The following is a 13,882-nucleotide window of genomic DNA, read 5'->3' as shown; positions in this document are numbered from 1 at the left end:
GCTTCTTCCGCCGTGGATCGTCTCCGTTTCCGGCGCGGCAGCAGTCGAGCGTACTGTCAGCTCGTTGTAGTTCTTGTTTAGATTTTAAAACGTAAAATATAAAATTTTTATAAATCCCTTGCATGGTGTATTAAATGTAATCGAAAAATAATTCGTATTATACCAATGGACTGTAAATCGCGAGACGAATCTAATGAGCCTAATTAGGACGTGATTAGACACTAAATTTGTTACAGTAATACTACAGTAAATATGCTCTAATGATGGATTAATTAGGCTCATTAGATTCGTCTCGTAGTTTACAAATGAGATCTGTAATTAGTTTTGTGATTAGTCTACATTTAATACTTCAAATGTTAAAAATTCCCTTCCAAAAATCCAAAAATATAAAATACAAACTAATCTAAACACAGTTATTTGGACGAACGCCTGTGTCCGGAGCATCCATTATTCATGGCTTCTTACCTGCAGCTACCTCTGGTTTTTGCTGATGATGTCATTCTTGGATGCGTCACCTGCACAGATCGAGTACCGAACGTACTACTACTGAGTCTACAGTTGAATTGTGCAGCATGGAGCCTGCAGTACATGTGTCTGCAATAATTCCTCCCCAATATTTTGGAGCATACATTTACAAAAAAAATACACTGAGTTCCATCAAAGAAATGTCATTTGATTTTTAATTGATTTTGGTTTTCGAGAATTGACAGCAGGGACGTGATGATGATCAGTTTTTTTAGAGAAAAAACAAACTTCATCATCATGGATACAAATCGATGAGGTCTTCGAACAGCGCGCACTTGCGCCGGCAGCACGCGCCCTGAACGCCAAGCGGTACACCCTGGCGGCCCTCGCGGCGACTTTCGCCGCGGCGGCCGTCGTCACCGTCTCCTCCGACACCATATTATACACAGTCGTCTAGTCGAACCTAGTCGCCATGGCACCGATAAGACGACTAGTCGTGACTAGTCATCGATCAGGTCGATTAGTCGACTCTAGTCGGTTCTAGTCGTCGCTATAGTCGTCCTATATATCCCACGACATATATGTACTTATATACTATATAACAACCAGGAACACCACAACAATAGTCAGTTTGGTGACACTTATGTAACACCCCTGTGTTAATTGTACTCGTTAACCACGTGTTTAATCACTAATCCTGGCTTAAGCGCGTCATTAGCGATAACCGAGTCCGCGTTTTAATCTTTGTCTTAGCGATGTTCGATCTCGTTTTTCTCCTTGATCCACTACTACAAAATAAGCCTTTTGTTCCGGTTCCAAACTGCCTTTTGTCCCGGTTTTGGAACCGGGACAAGGCTTCCGGGACAAAAGCCTCGAGGCTTTTGTCCCGGGTGGCAGAACCGGGACAAAAGGTGCCTGCCGTTAAAAATTTTTTTGCACACCACGGGATTCGATCCCAAGACCTCTTGCCTAGTGCATGGTTTCCTTACCAACTCACCTAAGTAGTACACGTGACTCAGTATAGAATAACTTCCTTTTGAACTATCACGTGGAGGGGCCTTTTGTCCGGGTTGGTAACACCAACCGGGACAAAAGGGGTCTTTTGTCCCGGGTGGTAACACCAACCGGGACAAAAGGGTCACCCTTTTGTCCCGGTTGGTGTTACCACCCGGGATAAAAGGGTTGGGCCTTTTTGTCCCGGGTGGAGCCACCAACCGGGACAAAAGGGGGGGCCTTTTGTCCGGGTTGGTGGCTCCACCCGGGACAAAAAGCCCCTGTCCCCCGCGTTGGCCCGGCTAGCCGTTGGACCCGGGATAAAAGCCAACTTTTGTCCCGGGCCCAAAGGTAACCGGGACAAATGGCCTGGAAGAAAGGCCTATTTTGTAGTAGTGATCCGAGCTCCAAATCAACTTTCGCCCAAAATGAAAGTTGTAGATTTTCTTTTCCTCTACAACTTTTATTTTGGCCAAATTTCATGTTCCCATATCAAATTTTGTGTTTTGGCCGGTCAAAACTGGTCAAAATCATTCAAAATGAGTCACTGGTCTTCACTGTGCTTCTCCTGTTCTTCTACTGTGCGCCCGACGCCCATACCGCCGCTGTGGTCGCCGGCGTTGAGCGCCTCTCTTAGCCACGCGGACGCCTCGAAGCTTCCTGTCCCATCCCGTTCCTCCCTTCACCTTCCTCAGTGCACGGCGAGCCGAAGCGAGCAGGGCTCGTCGTGCCGGCCGTCGTTCGTCATCCCGCCGGCCAACCCTTACCACCCCGCATCGATTCCGCGCACCCAGAGCTGCGCAACCTCGCACCGAACCTCCTCCGCCCGTCATCGAGCTCGGTCGAGCCACACCCCGGCCGAAATCGAGCTGCAGAACGCCGTCCGCCATCGCCATCCGCCCCGAGTTTCACCCTCTCCGTCGAGCTCCCTCTCCCGGCCATCCTCCGCCCCAAATCGAGCCACGGTGAGCTCAATCGCGACTTCCTTTCCCTTCCCGACCCCTTCCCCAATCGATTTCGGCGCCGCCGCCATCGAATCGCCGCCGCGCCGCCGTGGACGCGCCGTCCGCCGCGCGCGCACGCCGCCAGCCCTCCCTGCGCCAGCTCGCGGGCCGCCGCTGCGCGCCCTAGGTCTGCCTGGACCCCCTGGCCGTCGCCCGCCCCGCCTCCGCCGCTGGCCGGCCCTGACCGGGCCGGAACGCCGCCGCCGCCGTTGCCCTGCCCCTGCTCCGCCGCTAGCTGCGCTGCGCATGTGCCCCCTGCGCCGCCGCTAGCGCCGGCCCCGCCGGGCTGCCTGGGCCGCGGGCGGGCCAGGACGCCGCCGCCGCCGCGGTGTAGGCCGCCTCGCCGGCCACGGCCTCGGCACGGGGCAGAGCAGAGGAGAGGGGGGGAGGGGGGCAGCTGGGCCGGCGCCCACTGGCAAGTGGGGCCCGGCTGTCAGCGCCCCCCTTTTTATCTTTTTGTTTTCTTTCAATTATCTCGACTGAAACTTCTCAGTTGCATAGAAATTCGTAGGAAAATCCTAAAAATGCAAAGTAAATTTTGTTAGTTTTATAAAATCGAGTTCTTCAGAGGAAAATTTGTGGTGCATGTAAAATGTCACTTTTGCCCTGTTGAAAATTTAGTTTGTTTTTAAGTTAGTTCAATTATTACCAGTTGTTCTAGGGCTCTAAAAATTATGAAATATTCGCAGTGGATTACTCCTTACATATGTAATCCACTGTAAAAATGTCATGTGCTGGTGTTGTGCACTTTTGTGTAGATCAATTTAGGTTTCGTTTTCCTTGCTAGGGTTATTTTAAATACTTCCGTTTAGCAGTAAAGGTTGGGAAAATTTATATGGCATGCTTTGTCAAACTCATGTTATTTTGGATAAATTCTTGTTGCTAGATCACCCTGCAAGTTAAATCTTTGCTTTTAATTGGCTTCTAGCAGCACCTTTCTTTTATAATTGTGGTTGGTTGATTATTGTTTCGTGCGTGTGTAACCTTAGCAAAGCAAGCATCTGTTTTAATCTATGCTGCTCTAAGTAAGTTTAATAGTTGTTTTTCGAAGGAAACACTTCAGGCTAATTTGAGTTGACCTTTTCATCGCATCATAAGTGCTCATGCATCGCACTGTGTCCTAACTATTGCATGACATATTTTATTCATGTAGACGCCGTGAACGAAGGTGTCCACGAGCTAGTTGCTGAGCCGGTCCAGGAGCCACGAGCAGAAGAGCAGCAGGAGGACGCCGTTGAGCACGCTCCAGAAGATCTCGTTAACCCCGCTGACCTGCAAGGCAAGCCCCGGAGCATAACCATAATTTAAATTATTCAATGTTTATTTAAGTATATGTGCATTTAAGTTTTAGGAGTTATATGAAACCCTAGTATGCATATTCTCCCTAGGTACCTGTGAGTCCATACTAGTGTGCAGGTATCGTTAGCAATGCTTTGCTAAGTAGGATCTCGGTAAAAGTCGAGTGATTGCTGTCACTCGCGAGTTTTAGGATCTTGATTCCTTAGCTATGGCTTTGAAATGAGTTGTTGAGTAGAAAGAAATGGAGACCGGGCGGAAATGAGTTGGAGTTTTGGTATGGAATGGATGAAAAGAAATCTCCGCCTGTGTCGATTGAGGACCATACCGTTGTTGGCAGTGTTGACTGAGTTTGAACAGTACTAACCACATACCGGAAGTAGGAGGTAGTCGAAACCGGTAAGCTAATTACCTAATTTGCAACGATACTTTGAATCGCGACCTGCTACTCTGGGAGTAGAATGATGGCGGGTGTTGGATCGTATGTCGCCTTCGGGTTCTCTGGGAGTTCGCCGTTAGGGACCCTTCACCCGGGTTTTGGCAGGCGTGATTCAGACGTCGGGGTGATGATGGGAACAGTTGACGTGTGTGGCCCGATGGGGTTTTCACGTGTCGTGGGAGTTAGGTCCACCTTGCAAGGTTAAATCGGATCGATTCGCCGTCTCTCTCGGTTAAGAGAACCTTGGTCATTTTGTCACATCGTAGTAAGAAAGTGAAATGCAAACGGAATGGAAAAGGTTGGTTTGTGAGTTACTGAAGAATAATCTGATCCACCATGTGTGCTCTAGATGTTTAGGCAAATTTAGTTAATACTCGCTATACTAAATGGAGCTAAAATATTGAAAGTAAGAATTCACTTCTAGCAGTCTTTCAGCAAAAGAACTCCAGAGCCAAAAAGCCTTGCATGTCTAGGTAATGAGCTAAGTATACCCAAGGTCGGGTAAGTCTTGCTGAGTATTAGTATACTCAGGGTTGTTGTTGTAACCCTTCTAAGCAGGTTGTGTTCCCGCTGACTTCGAGGAGGTATGTGCGTCCTGGATTGGACAGCCGCTTCCTCCTGGGTGGACCGTCGTGTGGGCCATGTATTCTCCGTGAAGATCGGGCAGGTTGGCATCACATCGGTGGGCAGGATGTGGAGCTCACCATGTATCGTCGTCGTGGTTATCGTATTGTATTTCGAACTCAGTTTTTAAACTTCCGCTGTGCTTTTGAACTCTGTTGTTTGTATTTAAACCTTTTATGTAAAACCTGTGTTGTAATTTAATTTGAAGATTTTATGTATGCTGGTATCACCTATGCTCATCTTCGTACGGGTCTAAGTGCAATTGTGATCCTGGAGTACAGTAGTTTAATCGGGATTTACCCGACAGCCTGTCAGGTTACACAGTTTTAAGTGCACAGTAACTTGATTAAGTATTAAGATGATGGTTAGTGCATTTAAGCCGGTTTAATTTGGACGGTGCTGCTACAACTGGCATCAGAGCTCTAAATTGCACTGGGGTGATTACTGGGGTGCTTAATTACGTTAAGTAATTCTTACCTTGCAATGATTTCGGGGTTTTCGAAAAGTTGACGCTAGATGCGCTAAGGAATAGGATAGATAGTTCGTATGCCCTAATTATGTTATATAAGTTAGTTGGCATCTAAGTATCTATTTTATTCCAGCACTTCCAGCTTTTACTTTTTGTTAAACCTTACTTCTGTAACGACGCACCTCCGCTAAGGTAAGCAAGGTAAGCATTCTTGGTAGTCCTTTAGAATAGCCCACGTGTTTCATACGTGCGCGGGTCCCGTATGATGAGCATACGAGGAGGTGATAAGACTCAATTCAAACGAGCCTGTCGCTACCTGCCGCCTGATATGGAGTGCGGATTTCATACCGTGTGATTGTGATCACGGTCATTTCGTAAGGTAATGTTACGAGATGTAAACCTGTCATGCGGTTGGCCATGACCGTGACCCTTGGGACACGTCTACCCTTGGATGCCCCGTAAGGCGAGTGTACGGGAAGTGAATACGTTGTTATGACGTATGCAGCGCTGCCCATTCAGCGTCGAACGTCTGGGTGCCATCTCTATAGTGGATGGTAATGTATGTGTGAATATGTGGGAAACTGCATATGCGTTACCCGTGTGGCGTAGGACACATGGGGGCCGTTCGTGTGTGCTGGCACGAAGGGTCCAGAAATGGATATTTATATCTGTCGCTATGTTCTTCTGCAGGAAACTAACCACATAAGCGCGTTATGAAATCCTTGACCGTAGGAACGACTAGTCTATATATAGGGAGAGTACGTAAATGTGCCACCGATTGTCCTCGTATACCATATTTGGTACTTGATTGGGTGAGAAATGCTAGAACGTGCATGTATCTTGCATCTTGCATTCCAAGTTGTTGTTTGTTTTGTTGCTTACGGTAGCGCTCATAAAAATTTATTTGGACCGCTATGTTTTACTATGCGTTCTTCAAAAATTTATTTGTGTTGCGTTGCCCAGTTTAAATCTGTTTCTTTTGAAAAATTGCGACTTACATTAGCGCTATGTGTTCTTACAGATGGCTAGCTTCACGCACGTGATCGTGGACGCTAAGGGTTGGGCGCACTCCAATGCCCTCCACACCGGCCACTTTCCTTGTCTGCTGTGGCAGATGCTCAGGGCGTTTGACTACACTGAGCCCTCACAGTACTCAGGACACGAGTCTAGCTTGCTGGGCACTGAGCGTTGTCAGATGATAGTGAAGATTCCTGCTTGCCCCGCTCGCTTGGAATGGGACTCATGGCAGCTCACTGTCTATGGTAGGAAGCTGGCAGACTCCTGGGAAATTGCAGCTAGGAAGGCCATTGAGGAGTTCTCAGAGAAGCACAGTGCTGAGATCATGGATACTCCTTACAGTGTGTTTCCTCTGAAGGATGAGACTACTCAGGCCTATGCAGATCGGGTGAACCGCAACATGAACTACATGATGCCCGACTACAACGTCAGGACAGCCCTCTCGTTCAGCTATTCCTCAGCTTTGGTCAACATGTATGAGCAGCTGCACGAGGAAAATGCGATATGCAGGAGCAAGGCTCGAGAGGCTCACCTCCATGAGCAGCACATGATCGGTACTCAAGACAAGATCAAGACCCTGAAGGCCAAGTCCAGAGCGAGGAAGATAAGGATTCAGGAGTTGCAAGAGGAGTTGGAGAACAGGACTCAGATGGTGCAGCACCTGGAGGGGCAGCTTCAGCAGGCCCAGGAGTGGATGGAGGACGTCCAGGCTCAAGTGCAGGCAGCAGCAGATATGGAGGCTGAGGCAGCCGAGGAGGAGCCAGAAGAAGAGGAAGAAGAAGAAGAGGACCCTGAGGAGATCGAGGGAGTGTCTGGAGTCGAGTCGGGACCTGGGACTCCATGAGGACATAGATGGATAGAGTCGATTCTCCCCTTGCAGTGTAGCCTAACTGTAGGATAGTTGGGTAGGATGACCAACATCGTGCTCTAGGCTAACCTTGGGTTGAGAATTCTTTTGTGGCTCGGTAGTTCGAGTCATGTAAGATAACCCCTTGCTAGTTTGGTGTGTAGCCGGGTCGTGCAAGACCCTTCTTTTAGTAGTGGTGTGTTCTCGGGTCGTTTGTGAACCCTTCTCTAATGTTAGTTTGTTGCCCGTAGCATGGCTCGGTAATGTACTGAACCTTGTTTTAAATCTAGCAGCGTGGCTGCATGGTGTAAATTGCTTATGTTAATGATCTTTCGGGTTGTTGCCTTAGTTCGTTAATTCCGGTGGTATGAGATTTCACCAATGAGCTGTGTTTTGGTTGTCTTTGAAGTTGAAATCTTGTCGAGGAAACTGAAGCAAGTTAGTTTATCTTCCCTTGGTGAACCATATCGCAAGGGGAAGGATTCATGCCGTGTGTTCATATTATATATGAACATTCTTTATTTGCATGAATTAGTCCTGATAGCGAGATGGCTAACCAGGGGAATGATTATTTTGCAGATGGGTGATAATCATGACAATGATAATCACGAAGCACTGCCCCAACAACCTCCCTCTTTGGCTCAAGCTGTTGCGGCTCTTATCGCTGACCGCAACGAGCAGACTGAGTTGATAAGGCAACTGGTGCAAGCCCAAGCAAATGTTGGCAGAGGTCGACACGCTCCCCCGCCACCACCAGCAGAAACCGACTATGTTGGTTTTCTGGCCACCCAGCCACCTCTGTTCCACAAGGCCGATGATCCCCTAGAGGCAGATGCTTGGATTCGCACCATTGAGGATAAGTTCAGCATCCTCAATTGTGCACAAATAGACAAAGCCGCCTTTGCAGCACAACAACTGAGAGGACCTGCAAAAATATGGTGGGTCAATCACAAGACTCTACTTCCCGCCAATACGTGTCTCACCTGGGATGAGTTCGTGGCAGCTTTTAAAGCCCACCATATTCCTACAAGTTTGATGAGGAAAAAGATGGCAGAGTTCCTAGCACTGAAGCAAGGGAACAACACAGTGCTCCAATATGCTCAAACTTTCAACCAGCTATCCCAGTATGGTGGTTCTCATGTAGATACTGATGAGAAGAAACATGATTGCTTTAGAAGGGGACTCAGCACAAAGCTTCAGAACAAACTGGCTCTCTCTACTTGCAACAACTTTACCGAGCTAGTTAATAAGGCCATCACTCAGGAAGATGCCACGCTGGCGCACAAGGCTGATAAGAAGAGAAAGGCACCTGCTGGATCCTCCAGCAATGCACCCCAGAGGTACAAGCTGGTTCAGACAGGGAATCAGCAGGCTTCAAACCGTCCTCCACAGCATGGCCATTGGGTCGCTAGGCCACCCCAGCAACAGCAGCAGTGGGCGCCCCATTTCCAGACACAGCAGCAGAGGCCTTTAATGCTACAAGGTCCTCGCCCCAACAACTACCCATGTTACAATTGTGGTAACCTGGGGCACTTTGCACGTGACTGCCGTCTGCCACCTCGGCAGAATAACTACAAGACTCCTGCGCTGAGTCAAGGTTCCAGCCAGAAGGATCAGAAAAAGAAGGTTGTACCTGCCAAGACTGGTCGTGTGAACTACACCACTCTGGAGGAAGTCCCGGAGGGCACCCAAGTGATGGCGGGTACGTTCTCCATTAATCACTGCCCTGTTACTGTGCTATTTGATTCGGGAGCATCCCATACCTTTATCAGTCAAGCATGCGTAGAACGACTCCACTTGCAAGAAGTTCAAATAAAAAGACCTTATGCTATTTGTACACCGGGTGCACGGTTACACACCCATCGAATAATTCTGAGTGTGTCCCTTGAATTGGGTGGAAAAATCTTCCAAACCAAGCCCATTGTCCTTCCAAGCCAAGGGATAGATATCATACTTGGAATGAATTGGATGAAGGAACACTGTGTTGTCCTTGATACTTCTTCTCATGTCATTCGGATTAATTCCCCCATATATGGTTCTATGGATATTCAACTTTCCAAGCATGAAATTCCAGCCACTATCATATACCATCTTGAGGAAAAAATTCTAGAAGTAATTCTGGTGGTTTATGAATACCCCGATGTGTTTCCGGAGGACTTGCCAGGCATGCCTCCCGATCGGGATATTGAGTTTGTTATTGAGTTACAACCCGGCACAGCGCCCATATCTCGAAGGCCATATAGAATGACTCCAAGTGAGTTAGCTGAATTAAAAGTCCAGTTGTAAGAGTTGCTAGATAATTGTTTTATTCGACCAAGCACCTCACCTTGGGGATGCCCGGCTCTATTCGTAAAGAAGAAAGATCACGGGCTGAGGCTATGTGTGGATTATCGACCTCTGAATGCAGTCACGATCAAAAATAAATATCCACTTCCTCTCATTGATATTCTTTTTGATCAACTAGCTGGAGCTAAAGTATTCTCAAAAATAGATCTACGATCTGGTTATCATCAAATCAAAATCAGACCGGTGGATATACCAAAAACAGCTTTCTCTACTCGTTATGGTCTTTACGAGTATTTGGTAATGTCTTTCGGATTAACCAATGCTCCCGCTTACTTCATGTACCTCATGAATTCGGTATTTATGCCGGAGTTAGACAAGTTCGTCGTGGTCTTCATTGATGATATCTTGATCTACTCCAAGAATGAGGAAGAACATGCTCATCATCTTTACATAGTACTTCAGCGTTTGAGAGAGCACCAGCTTTATGCCAAATTCAGCAAGTGTGACTTCTGGCTGAAGGAAGTTCCCTTCCTGGGTCATGTCATATCTGCTGAAGGTATTTCCGTTGATCCCAGTAAAGTACAGGATGTACTCGATTGGGAAGCCCCAACTTCAGTTCCTGAAATCCGCAGTTTCTTGGGCTTAGCTGGGTATTATCGTCGATTTATCCCAGAATTCTCCAGAATTGCGAAGCCGATGACTGAACTTCTTAAGAAAAGTGTCAAATTCTATTGGAGTGCCCAATGTGAGGAAGCTTTCCAGAAATTGAAAACACTTCTCACTTCAGCTCCAATCTTGGCCCAGCCGGATACTACAAAACCATTCGATGTCTACTGTGATGCCTCGGGCACAGGCCTTGGCTGTGTTCTAATGCAGGAGAACCGAGTGATTTCTTATGCTTCTCGATCACTCAAGCGTCATGAAGAAAACTATCATATTCATGATCTAGAATTAGCAGCTGTGGTCCATGCTCTAAAGATCTGGCGACACTATCTTTTAGGTTCATTGTGCAACATCTATACTGATCACAAGAGTCTCAAATACCTTTTCACTCAAGCTGATTTGAACATGCGTCAAAGGAGATGGCTTGAGTTGATTAAGGATTATGAGCTCGAAGTGCATTATCATCCAGGCAAGGCAAATGTGGTTGCCGATGCGCTGAGTCGCAAAGTTCACTGTCATTGCATTTCAGCTATACCATTAAGCGAATCCCTTTGCTATGAAATGGAAAAGCTGAATTTAAGCATTGTACCACATGGCACATTGGCTCATCTAGAGCTTACTCCTACTCTTCATGATCTTATCATAACGGCACAAAAGCAAGATAAAGGGGTGAAGGAAATTCAGAGAAGACTATCAGAAGGAGATCCTAAAGTGGGTTGCTTTCACCAAGATAGTGATAATGTGTTATGGTTCAAGAACCGATTAGTGGTGCCTAAGAATTTTGAGCTCAGAAAACAAATCCTTGATGAAGCCCATACGTCACGACTATCAATTCATCCGGGTAGCAACAAGATGTACCAAGACTTGAAGCAATGATTTTGGTGGACTCGGATGAAAAGAGAAATTGCCAAGTATGTGTCAGAGTGTGATATCTGTCGGAGAGTCAAGGCTAGTCATCTCAGGCCAGCTGGAACTCTTCAACCCTTAAACATTCCTGAATGGAAATGGGAGGATATAAGTATGGATTTCATCGTCGGCTTACCTCGAACCCAAAAGGGTTACGACTCTATTTGGGTTATAGTAGATCGCCTGACCAAGTCGGCACATTTCCTTCCAGTTAAGACGACATACTTGACCAAGCAATATGCAGAATTGTATATTAATCGCATACTTTGTTTGCATGGTGTGCCAAAGACCATCATTTCTGATCGTGGAACTCAATTCATTGCTCGTTTTTGGGAGCAATTACATGCTTGTTTGGGAACCCATCTTATTCGCAGCTCTGCATATCACCCTCAGACAGACGGCCAAACCGAGAGGATAAATCAAATTTTGGAGGATATGATCCGTGCTTGCGTCTTAACCTATCCACAGAAATGGGATCAATGTTTGCCATTAGCTGAATTTTCTTATAACAATAGTTATCAAGAAAGCATCAAAATGGCACCATTTGAAGCATTATACGGTCGTCGATGCCGTACACCTCTCAATTGGTCTGAAACCAGAGAAAGAACTATCTTTGGGCCCGACATGGTTCAAGAGGCCGAAGAACAAGTCCGTCTTATCCAAGCCAACTTAAAGATTGCACAGTCTCGGCAGAAGAGCTACGCGGATAAAAGAAGAGATCCACTCGTCTTTAAGGTCGGTGACCACGTCTATCTGAAAGTCTCACCTTGGAAAGGCGTGCAAAGATTCGGAATAAAAGGGAAGTTAGCTCCCCGCTACATCGGTCCATATCCAATTGTGGAAAGATGCGGTCCTGCGGCTTATCGGTTGGATCTTCCGGCAAATCTTTCTGCAGTTCATAACATCTTCCATGTGTCACAACTTAGAATGTACCTTAGAGTTCCGACTGAAGTTGTTGAAAGTGACTCGATTCAATTGGAGTCTGATCTCACCTATCCTGAGCATCCTATCAAGATTATTGATCGCAAGGATCGAGTTACTCGTCGCACCACCAACCGATTCTACAAAGTTCAATGGAGTAATCACTCCGAAGACGAAGCTACTTGGGAGAAGGAGGAATTTCTGAAATCCAAGTATCCGGAGTTTTTGAACGCTCATCCAGGTACTACATCTTCGAACCCTTTCCGCCTGTTGAATTCTCTCGTGTGTGAATCTCGGGACGAGATTTTTTAAGGGGGGAAGGCTGTAACACCCCTGTGTTAATTGTACTCGTTAACCACGTGTTTAATCGCTAATCCTGTCTTAAGCGCGTCATTAGCGATAACCGAGTCTGCATTTTAATCTTTGTCTTAGCGATGTTCGATCTCATTTTTCTCCTTGATCCGAGCTCCAAATCAACTTTTGCCCAAAATGAAAGTTGTAGATTTTCTTTTCCTCTACAACTTTTATTTTGGCCAAATTTCATGTTCCCATATCAAATTTTGACTTGGAGTACTTTTTGTGTTTGTGGTTTTACTGGAGTACTTTTATGGTTTCTGGTCTAGTAAAACCACAAACACAAAAAGAGCAGCAGGAGGACCAGAAACCATAAAAGAAGTGATTGCAGCTTGAGAAACTTTCAGCTTTGCTGCCTTTGCTTGCTTAAGCCTTGTCCCAGAATTTGGTACTGCTACTTGGTCAACAGCTTCACCCTCCTCTGCACCTTGCTCTTGTTCTTGTTCACCTTCACCTTCACCTTCACCTTCATTCACTTGCACAATCACACTTCTTGCATTCTTTTTCAGGTAAATGCTCATCTCTTTGGAGATCAACTCTGGTGCTTTTGGACATTTTATTATATCACCATAGCCCCCAGCAAGGTGCTGCTTGAACCTTTTGATTCCTGTAGGAACAACCTTCTTGCAGAATATGCATTGCACCATCTCCTTCTTCAGAAGATCTGGCCAGAACCCATATTTCCATCCAGGGTCTCTAGATTTTGCTTTCCTCTTAGGATCTTTAGCCATCTCCGCAAGAATTTGGTGGTAGTTCAGCTATCGCCTTCTCTACTATGGATTGACCATCTGGAGCAGCTGAGGAGGCAGTTTCAGCAGCGGAGGAACCTGTGACACCTGCTTCATTGGCCACGGCTTCATTCTGTGGCGGCGGCGGCGGCATTATCACTTGCACCTGCCTTTTCCGCCGTGCATCGAAATCTGCAGAGCAATGAGCCAAGCAGAGCAAGAGCAATGAGCCAAGAGAATAGCACGAGCAACGAGCCAAGAGCAGAGCAAGAGCAAGAGCAGAGCAAGAAAACTTACCATCGGAGGAGGAGCTCATCTTCAGACGCCGGCAGGCGGCGGCCAGGCGATGTGACACAGGCGGTCAGGCGACGGCGTGATGCTGGCGGCCGCGTGACCCGGGCGGCGTGACACAGGCGGTCGGGCGGCGGCGTGATGCAAGCGGCGGCGGTGGCACGACGCAGGCGACCGCAGCGGCGTGACGCAGGCGGCGGTGGCGGCTCGACTCGAGCACTCGAGCAGATCAGTGGAGGATTGTGCGGTGCCTGCGTGGTGCACGTTATATAGTTAACCCTAATGGGCCTAATTGAGCCCAGTACAGGCGGCGGGCTGGAGTGCTGGTCTGCTGGACATCTTTTGGTTTTGGCCTGATTGACCAAGCAGCTAATCGGACGACTAATCATGATTAGGGGACGATTAGTCGGACGATCAGACATCTAATCGACAAAAGCTAGTCGTTCCACTTATCGAAGCCAGCGGAGCGATAAGGTCGACTAATCGCGACTAATCGTGATTAGTCGGACGACGGTATAACATGGTCCGACTAGCTATGCCCGGCGCGCGTCACCTTCTCCGTCGCCCGCACGGGCTGCC

Source organism: Panicum virgatum, chromosome 4N (genome assembly GCF_016808335.1).
Source record: "Panicum virgatum strain AP13 chromosome 4N, P.virgatum_v5, whole genome shotgun sequence".
NCBI classification, from domain to species: Eukaryota; Viridiplantae; Streptophyta; class Magnoliopsida; order Poales; family Poaceae; genus Panicum; species Panicum virgatum.
This window is presented reverse-complemented; position numbering follows the sequence as displayed.